The following is a 10,430-nucleotide window of genomic DNA, read 5'->3' as shown; positions in this document are numbered from 1 at the left end:
GGAAACCGAAAGGCACGCATTTTAGCTCACGCAGGCTGGCGTGAGGTCTGGAACAGGACAAGGAAATTAGAATTTAGAAAAACGGACGTAGCTGGTGGAATACTTAACTTTAATCCGTTAATAGTGAACGTCGGTCTGACGGTACATGCATCACAAGATCAATAGCAACTGATAATGGCGCCGTGCTAGATCGTAGCAAATGACGTTACTGAAGGCTATGCTATCTATCGTCTCAGCAAATGAGAGAGTATTTTATCAGTGAACCATCGCTAGCAAAGTCGGTTGTACAATTGGGGCGAGTGCTAGGAAGTGTCTCTAGACCTGCCGTGTGGCGGCGCTCGGTCTGCAATCACTGATAGTGGCGACACGCGGGTCCGACGTATACTAACGGACCGCGGCCGATTGAAAGGCTACCACCTAGCAAGTGTGGTGTCTGGCGGTGACACCACACTTACAGTGCCATCTGTTGGTAAAAATCCCTTATTTTGTTTTGTTCCGTGACGTTTTCCTCCCGGGTAAATAATATACTGTTAACATCTGACGTCACTCTGGGAGTTTTGAAACTGTAACTTTTGTTATTGGACACCCTGTATATGTTTCCCGTGCCTTCTCCCAACCAGTTAAGGCAAATGTCGTAATCGGTACTTAGAAAAGGACTCAGCCAATTTCTTTGTCCACTCTATCCTTGTCGACGCCTAGAGTCCTCATCGTTGGCTGGACGTTAACCTACGCTACTGGCCATTAAAATTGCTACACCAAGCAGAAATGCAGATGATAAACGGGTATTCATTGCACAGATATCTTATACTAGAACTGGCATGTGATTACATTTTCACGCAATTTGGGTGCATAGATCCTGAAAAAGCAGTACCCAGAACAACCACCTCTGGCCGTAATAACGGCCTTGATACGCCTGGGCATTGAGTCAAACACAGCTTGGATGGAGTGTGCAGGTACAGATGCCCATGCAGCTTCAACACGATACCACAGTTCATCAAGAGAAGTGACTGGCGTGACCAGGCGCTTTAAATTGGTGAGAGATCTGGAGAACATGCTGGCCAGGGTAGCAGTCGAACATTTGCTGTATCCAGAGAGGCCCGTACAGGACCTGCAACATGAGGTCGTGCATTATTCTGCTGAAATGTAGGGTTTCGCAGGGATCGAATGAAGGTAGAGCCACGGGTCGTAACACATCTGAAATGTAACGTCCACTGTTCAAAGTGCCGTCAATCTGAACAAGAGGTGACCGAGACGTGTAACCAATGGCACCCCATACCATCAGGCCAGGTGATACGCCAGTATGGCGATGACGAATACACGCTTCCAATGTGCGTTCACCGCGATGTCGTCATATACGGATGCGACCATCATGATGCTGTAAAAAGAACCTGGATTCACCCGAAAAAATGACGTTTTGCCATTCCTGCACCCAGGTTCGTCGTTGAGTACACCATCGCAAGTGCTCCTGTCTGCGATGCAGCGTCAAGGGTAACCGCAGCCATGGTCTCCGAGCTGATAGTCCATGCTGCTGCAAACGTCGTCGAACTGTTCGTGCAGATGGTTGTTGTCTTGCAAACGTCGCCATCTGTTGACTCAAGTATCGAGACGTGGCTGCACGATCCGTTACAGCCATGCGGATAAGATGCCTGTCATCTCGACTGCTTGTGATACGAGGCCGTTGGGATCCAGCACGGTGTTCCGTATTACCCTCCTGAACCCACCGATTCCATATTCTGCTAACAGTCATTGGATCTTGACCAACGTTAGCTGCAATGTCGTGATACGATAATCCGCAATCGCGATAGGCTACAATCCGACCTTTACCAATTCGGAAACGTGATGGTAGGCATTTCTCCTCCTTACACGAGGCATCACAACAACGTTTCATCAGGGAACGCCGGTCAACTGCTGTTTGTGTATCAGAAATCGCTTGGAAACTTTCCTCATGTCAGCACGTTGTAGGTGTCGCTACCGGCGCCACCTTGTTTAAATGCTCTGAAAAGCTAATCATTTGCATATCACAGCATTTTCTTCCTGTCGGTTAAATTTCGCGTCTGTAGCACGTCATCTTCGTGGTGTAGCAATTTTAATGGCCAGTAGTGTAATAATTTTCTGTCCTTTCCTTACATCGACTCGGAATTCAAGTCAGTTCATCGGCCTTATCGGCCTTATCGGCTGTCGTATATTTCTGTGTTAACGGTGCCCAAGCAACTTGTAACAATGGTCAGTGGTAATACAATAACGGGAGTGGGAAGTGTACAACGTATCAGAATCTGTGGAGATGTTCATCGCATAACGAGTATTAAAATATTCAACGTTCATCCCATTCGGAACTCATGTCCACTATCGACATCAGTGTGAGCAACGAGACCCAAGGCCACGAACACACTCCTGTACTCGTTGTGACACGGTAGCAAACAGCGTCCGCATGTCACATTGAGCTGTGTCTTGCCACGCCTGAAGCACTCGCTTTGTTAGTTCATGAAGAATGCTGGCCGGAGACTGGTACGAAAATATACGTCTTTCCGCAGCAGCCCAGACGTGCCCTACAGGTACCAAATCGGACGGCTGGGCGGACCAGTCAAATATCAGAACATTCCTAAACACATTTTTGGTTTGAACAGCTTGGTGGGGTCTTGCTGTTTCCTGCAGCAATCTGGCATTTGGCTTACTGTTCACAAAGGGTAAAATAACAGAGTCTGCTTACCATGTAATAGCGAGACTCCTTTTTAACAACTTACGTGCAACATCTCCTCCCTCAATGATTCTAGGTGTTTGAGAGGTATGAATCTAAAGCATCGCTGCTTGTTGTGACCTTCATCCAGATTGTCTACAGACGTGGTGGTGTCGATCTGACCAACGCAAGCAGTCGTGAAATTCATCGCTGAGTACCACAGACTGTCACTCAATGTCCGAGTTTACTCAGGCTCTGCACGGTGCAAGTCTCTGTCGTCTGCGGTAAACTCGATATCTCAGTCCGACTTCCAGTAGTCTACTTCCGACGGTCCGTGGTGACACTCTGCGTGCGACCTCCGCCCAAATTTCAGCTGTAGTTCTGTGTTTGTTCGTCACATTCAGTCGAAACAGTCCTACTGGGAGCACCCATGCCTGCCTTTCTCACCACTCTTAAGTCCTGAGTTCTTTTCATCGCCACCAGTTCTGCAGTTACTGCCTTACAGCCAACTGTCTGTGCGATCCGTCTAAATGATGCTCCGTTGTCCCTCTTACCAGTGTTCTCTTTTTCTCAAATGCCGGAAGATGGGAAGCTGTACATGCACGTTCTCTTGGCACCCCGTGTCGCGATCTCCATCTAAACAGTTTCACCATAGGGATGTAAATATTGGAGTATCAGTTTTGTTGCGCTCAATCGAAGTGTCCAAGGTATAAGACTTTCCATTTCCGTTATAGTATGTGGAATACATCTGGGGCTCAGACGAGCACAGTGTGCCGCTGTTTCTAACGGATCCAAAGATGCCTACAGCACTCACTCGCAAGGTGCGAAAGAATTTGTCTGGAAGCTGCAGCCTTTCCCCTCTCACCAGTTAGTTAATGCATCTACGGGGGTTGAACAAAAGTACGGAAAAACAGGGTGAAACGCATGATTGAACATAAAAGCAGATACTACCCAAGCCTGCAGGTGGCGCTGTCGTATTTCACCACGAACGACGACTCCTGCATAAAGTCCTCTATACCTTGCAAATATAAGCCGTGGCCATAACAGTGTTCCGTGTAGGTCTGAGTGTATTATGTCGTAGCTAATTCGAACTTCGACAAATTGTTGGTATTCGTATAGTGGGTAATCAAGATAACCAAAGTGTTGCCGCACAGTGGCGTGAGATACAATCTCATGCCGCAGGAATGACAGGTATAAAGAATGAGCTGGCCGGTAGATTGATTACACAAACATGATGAACAATGAGTCTTGGAAAAAGAAGTCAGAGGTGAACAAAATGGATTAGTGTTAAGTGCATTACTGAGAAAGACGTCATACACTGTTTATCATGGAGAGTTAAGTTGTGGACATAGAAATGACGTTAGGCAAATGATGCAGTATGAACCGTGAAATATTTCAAGTGTGATGGTGCTGTTGACTGACTTTGTGCACATGATATGATTTAGACCAATGACGTTATTAAACCAATAATGTAAAGACACATTAGGTGACATCAAAACATACGGACAACAGCACCATACTAAAGCAAATTTTGCTTTACGATGTGGGAATGAGATGTTCAGATTGTATCGATCGTGGCCATTATTTAGAGTTGATTTTGGCGAGCCGCGCGGGATTAGCCGAGCGGTCAGGGGCGTTGCAGTCATGAACTGTGCGGCTGGTCCCGGCGGAGGTTCGAGTCCTCCCTAGGGCATGGGTATGTGTGTGTTTGTCCTTAGGATAATTTAGGTTAAGTAGTGTGTAAGCTTAGAGACTGATGACCTTAGTCCCATAAGATTTCATACACATTTGAACATTTTGAACCAAAGTGTTTGGCGTTTCAAGAGGCAGCTGTCGAAGATTTGTACCGAATACAGGAAAACGAAAAAACATCATCCGCCAGATCGCGTTGCAGATGAAAGTATGTGTTGAGTGATCATGACAAACGGTAACAGAAGAGTACTGTGACGAAAAATAAGAGGACGGCTACTGCAAAGGCCACTGAAGAACTGAATGTCGCACTTACGAACCCTGTCATCATCAAAACAACATGTTGGGAGCTCCATAAGCAGGGAATTCGAGGGCGAGCTGGAATTACAAAACTAAACATCAGTGATTCAAATGACCATAATACGCAAACGTGTGGCCGAAGCCATAAAACCTGGACTAGGGCGCAGTGGAAGGAAGTCATTTGGTCGGATGAGGCTTGTTTCACACTGTTTCAAACTTCTGACCAAGTGTGCATCTGACTTACGGCTTGGCAAGCCTACTATGCAGACTGCTTGAAGACAAGAGTGAAACTTCGCCTGGATTCGATGATGATTTTGGGCAGCCATATCGTTGTATTCCACTATCCTATGGTTACTTTGCAAGGTCGTATTACTGCCGAGGATTATGTGACCATTTTGGCTAATCCGGTCCATCCTGTGGTCCACAGTTTATTCCCGATGGTGATGCTGTGTACCAAGACGACTGGGCCCTCGTTAACGGAGTTCGCATGGTGCATGACTGGTTTTGTGAAGCATAGAATGAATTATCGCATCTCTAAAGGGCACCACAGCCAGCAAACCTAAATGTTATTGAGGCTTTGTGATCTGGTTTGGAGATAAGAATGAGTGATCACTAGCCACCTCCATCGTAGTTATCTGAACTTGCCATCGAAGGTTTGAACCTCCAGGATTGGGTGGATTTATATTTCTTAGTATGATACACAGGGTGGTTCATTGATCGTGACCGGGCGAAATAACCGTCAAACGAAAAAACTACGAAGATCGAAACTTGTCTAGCTTGAAGGGGGAACCAGATGGCGCTATGGTTGGCCCGCTAGATGGCGCTGCCATAGGTCAATCGGATATCAACTGCGTTTTTTTAAGAATAGGAACCCCCATTTTTATTACATATTCGTGTAGTGCGTAAAGAAATATGAATGTTTTACTTGGACCACTTTTTTCGCTTTATGATAGATGGCGCTGTAATAGTCACAAACATATGACTCACAATTTTAGACCAGCAGTTGGTAACAGATAGGTTTTTTAAATTAAAATACAGAACGTAGGTACGTTTCAACATTTATTTCGGTTGTTCCAATGTGATACATGTACCTTTGTGAACTTATCATTTCTGAGAACGCATGCTGTTACAGCGTGATTACCTGTAAATACCACACTAATGCAATAAATGCTCAAAATGATGTCCGTCAACCTCAATGCATTTGGCAATACATGTAACGACATTCCTCTCAACAGCGAGTAATTCTACTTCCGTAATGCTCGCACATGCATTGACGATGCGCTGACGCATGTTGTCAGGCGTTGTCGGTGGATCACGATAGCAAATATCCTTCAGCTTTCCCCACAGAAAGAAATTCGGGGACGTCAGATCCGGTGAACGTGCGGGCCATGGTATGGTGCTTAGACGATCAGTCCACCTGTCATGAAAAATGCTATTCAACACCGCTTCAACCGCACGCGAGCTATGTGCCGGACATCCATCATTTTGGAAGTACATTGCCATTCTGTCATGCAATGAAACATCTTGTTGTAACATCGGTAGAACATTACGTAGGAAATCAGCATACATTGCACCATTTAGATTGTCATCGATCAAATGGGGTCCAATTATCCTTCCTCCCATAATGCTGCACCATACATTAACCCGCCAAGGTCCCTGATGTTCCACTTGTCGCAGCCATTATGGATTTTCCATTGCCCAATAGTGCATATCCGGTTTACATTACCGCTGTTAGTGAATGGCGCTTCGTCGATAAATAGAATTCGTGCAAAAAATCTGTCCACGTCCCGTAATTTCTCTTGTGCCCAGTGGCAGAACTCTACACGACCTTCAGAGTCGTCGCCATGCAATTCCTGGTGCATAGAAATATGGTACGGGGGCAATCGACGTTGATGTAGCATTCTCAACACCGACGTTTTTGGGATTCCCGATTCTCCAGCAATTTGTCTGCTACTCATGTGCAGATTAGCCGCGACTGCAGCTAAAACACCTACTTGGCCATCATCATTTGTTGCAGGTCGTGGTTGACGTTTCACATGTGGCTGAACGCTTCCTGTTTCCTTTAAGTAACGTAACTGTCCGGCGAACGGTCCGGACACTTGGATGATGTCGTCCAGGATACCGAGCAGCATACATAGCACACGCCCGTTGGGCATTTGGATCACAATAGCCATACATCAATACGATATCGACCTTTTCAGCAATTGGTAAACGGTCCGTTTTAACACGGGTAATGTATCACGAAGCAAATACCGTCCGTACTGGCGGAATGTTACGTGATGCCACGTACTTATACGTTTGTGACTATTACAGCGCCATCTATCACAAAGCGAAAAAAGTGGTCCAACTAAAACATTCATATTTCTTTAAGTACTACACGAATATGTAATAAAAATGGGGGTTCCTATTTAAAAAAACGCAGTTGATATCCGTTTGACCTGTGGCAGCGCCATCTAGTGGGCCAACCATAGCGTCATCTTGTTTCCCCTTTCAAGCTAGACGAGTTTCGTTCTTTGTAGTTTTTTCGTTTGATGCTTATTTCGCGAGATATTTGGCCCGGTCACGATCAATGGACCACCCTGTATATTGTGCTGTGTTATGATTTTGACGGAACTTATGGACTGTTTCCAGTGGTCAGAGGTTCCTTTCACCGTCGTAACAGATAACTTTTAAACTGTAGTATAAATCCCCCAAAATCGTAACACAGCACAGACATATGTCAAACTAACAAATATAAATCGACCAAGTGATGGAGATTTAAACCTTCGAAATGCGTTGTGGAGATAAATAGACAGTGATTGGTAACAGTAAACGTGTTTCATTCGACGTCAGTCACTGTCGCGGCAACGCGTAAAATATAGAAGACCTGTGTTTATTCATTCACATACGTCTGGAAGCTGTTTTGAACGCCAGCGGTTTTCCTACGTCGTATTAGGTATGGTAATGGCTTCAAATGGTTCAAATGGCTCTGAACACTATGGGACTTAACATCTGAGGTCATCAGTCCCCTAGAACTTAGAAATACTTAAACCTAACTAACCTAAGGACATCACACACATCCATGCCCGAGGCAGGATTCGAACCTGCGACCGTAGCTGTCGCGCGGTTCCAGACTGAAGCGCCTTTAACCGCTTGGCCACACCGGCCGGCAGGTATGGTAATGTGTTGTGTTTTTAGTATTCCTACCGTGGTACACATGAACAGCAACTTTTTGCTAATGACAGCTCTTTATGCGATTTCCATAGCACTTGCGCAAGCAGTTTTTAGTCCACCACAAGCTAATAGATTGCGTTCGAAGATAACGATCACACTGATAAATGTTCGTAGCCAGCCAGTATCCATCAGTATTATTCATTGTAACAGTATAGCGCAATAACGACTGTCTCCCACGTTTAAAATTTTTCTATGGGCCCAGAGTGTATATTTTCTAGGTAATGCATGTCTGACCACGCGGTTTTATGTAACTCTGGGACAGATGATTTGTCTCTGCCCGCTTCTAGCAAATCCAGCAGATCAGCTCAGCGATGGATGTGGAAACCTCGACGTTGTCCATCAACTGTCAAACAGTGGAGTGAACAATACGAAACACCAACGGAGGCGCAATAGACAATGGACGACCATGATATAGCGCATTTGTATCATTCCCGATTGTCACCAGTGAAAATATTAATCACTGCCGACATGATATTCCCCTTAAATTCTGTATGTTCCCAGGTCGTAATTTAAAAACTGTGAAATGAATCACACAAAATAAGTACCCTTTTAAAATATCTGGCGTTCATCAATCTAACAGAGACAGGCGAGCATGACGACACAATCAGTTGGCAATAATGGACGCTGGAGAGGCGCGGAAATAAATTATCCCCACATTGTTTGTCACTTCTGGTCGAAAGCCTGAGGACGTAACTAGTGACGTAGCGGAAACGGAGAGAAAACACTGTATCAAGACAATGTTAAAATAATTTAGAGAAAGTTGAATGCTATGTAACGCTATGTAAGGTAACTTTAACCGTGAGCGTAAGCCAATGCAGATTACGTTCTGCTCTGATTTTTAATAAGAGTTATCAAAATGCTGTGCCCGGGTTCGATGCCGGGCGGGTCGGGGATTTTCTCTGGGTGTTTGTGTTTTCCTCACTACTACATCATTCGTGAACCTGGTGAGAGTGGGCTGAGTAAAGACTGGGACTTCGTACAAGCGCCGATAACCGCGCAGTTGAGCGCCCCACACACCAAAATTCATCAAAATGCAGCGAGCTTTTCCTTTGAAAAACCGTGAACTGTGACAGAAAATTAATCAGTTCTAAGTTTTACCCTCTGAACCGTAAAAAATAAAGTTATCTATGAGATTGTACACGTCCGGAACTGTGTGAAAAGTGTAATGATTTTAAACTATGGGCTACAACTGTGACGACTTCCATGTTTCACTTCTAATATTAGGAGGACGAAATTTCTCTGTCCACAGCTACAGAGCATCTTGTGAACTCGTATAGAGGTGAATATAACTTATCGGCTGAAATAAATTGTATTTACATACCTGTTTCTGTGCGAAATACGCAGACGAACATGAACGGGAGGGTGTGATTTTGAGCTTGGGAGCGATCGGGGCGGATGTGGAGCAAATGATGCTTGGAGTGTGCAAAACATTACCACCAACATAGATTGAATATACAGTGGCGGTCGAAATAATAGAGCCACCTCTATTGACGAGATTAAGAACTAGGATATCTATTAGTTCGCGAAATCGCCACGAGTGCCGTGTTGTCAGTCCCTTGTAGACAACATCAGGGAAGACGTTGCTGCTATCTTGAGTCGTCCGAAAGGAAGCGTTTGAGCTAGACGTGTGAAAAGAGGCATAAAGGTAAGAATCTTATGGGTCAAAATAATAGAGCCGCTTTACACATGTGCCTTTAAATTGATTTTTATGCAGTTGTTTTGTATGTAAATTGACGTGTGGTTTTGTTTACATTCGTCTAGATGGGCAGAGCAAAGCATACCAGTGAAGATGAGCGTATAGTAATGTTCCGGATGTTCAAAAGTGGGATGTCCATGAATAAAATAGCCAATGTCTTGCACGTTTCGCGAAAACGAGTCCAGAACGCCATGAGACGGTCAAAACAAACAAAGCCGCAGGTGGAGAACAGGGGGCGACCTCGTGTAACTACTCCTCGCGTAGACAGACTCATCACTAGGGAAGTGAAGAAAGACCCATTTTTGTCAACACCACGACTGAAAGCCATTTTGTTTAGCGACGAACATGATGTTCAACCATCAACCTCAAAGATTCAAAGACGATTGAGATCTGCAAAATTGAATGGGCGCATTGCAAGAAAGAAGCCACATGTTTCACAAGCTAATGTTCGGAAAAGGTTAGCCTTTGCCCGGAGAAATGAACAAAAACCTAATACTTGGTGGAGGAACATCCTTTGGTCCGATGAATCCAAGTTTAATAGGTTTGCCTCAGACGGAAAAGTCTATGTGCGCCGCCCACCAAACCAGGAATTTAATCCCAAGTACACTTTAAAAACTGTGAAATACGGTGGCGGAAGTGTTATGGTATGGAGATGTTTTTCGTGGTACGGCATTGGTCCAATACACCGTATCAACGGCATAATGAACGCAGAAATGTACAAAGACATCTTGGCAAATGTGATGCTGCCTTATGCTGAAGAGGAAATGCCGCTGAAATGGAAATTTCAGCACGATAACGATCCAAAGCATACTGCAAGGATCATAAGGCAGTTTGTTCAAGAGCACAATATCGAAGTAT

The sequence above is a fragment of the Schistocerca piceifrons genome, chromosome 1 (genome assembly GCF_021461385.2).
Source record: "Schistocerca piceifrons isolate TAMUIC-IGC-003096 chromosome 1, iqSchPice1.1, whole genome shotgun sequence".
Lineage (NCBI taxonomy): Eukaryota > Metazoa > Arthropoda > Insecta > Orthoptera > Acrididae > Schistocerca > Schistocerca piceifrons.
The sequence above is the reverse complement of the archived record's forward strand: the minus strand, read 5'-3'. Positions refer to the sequence as shown.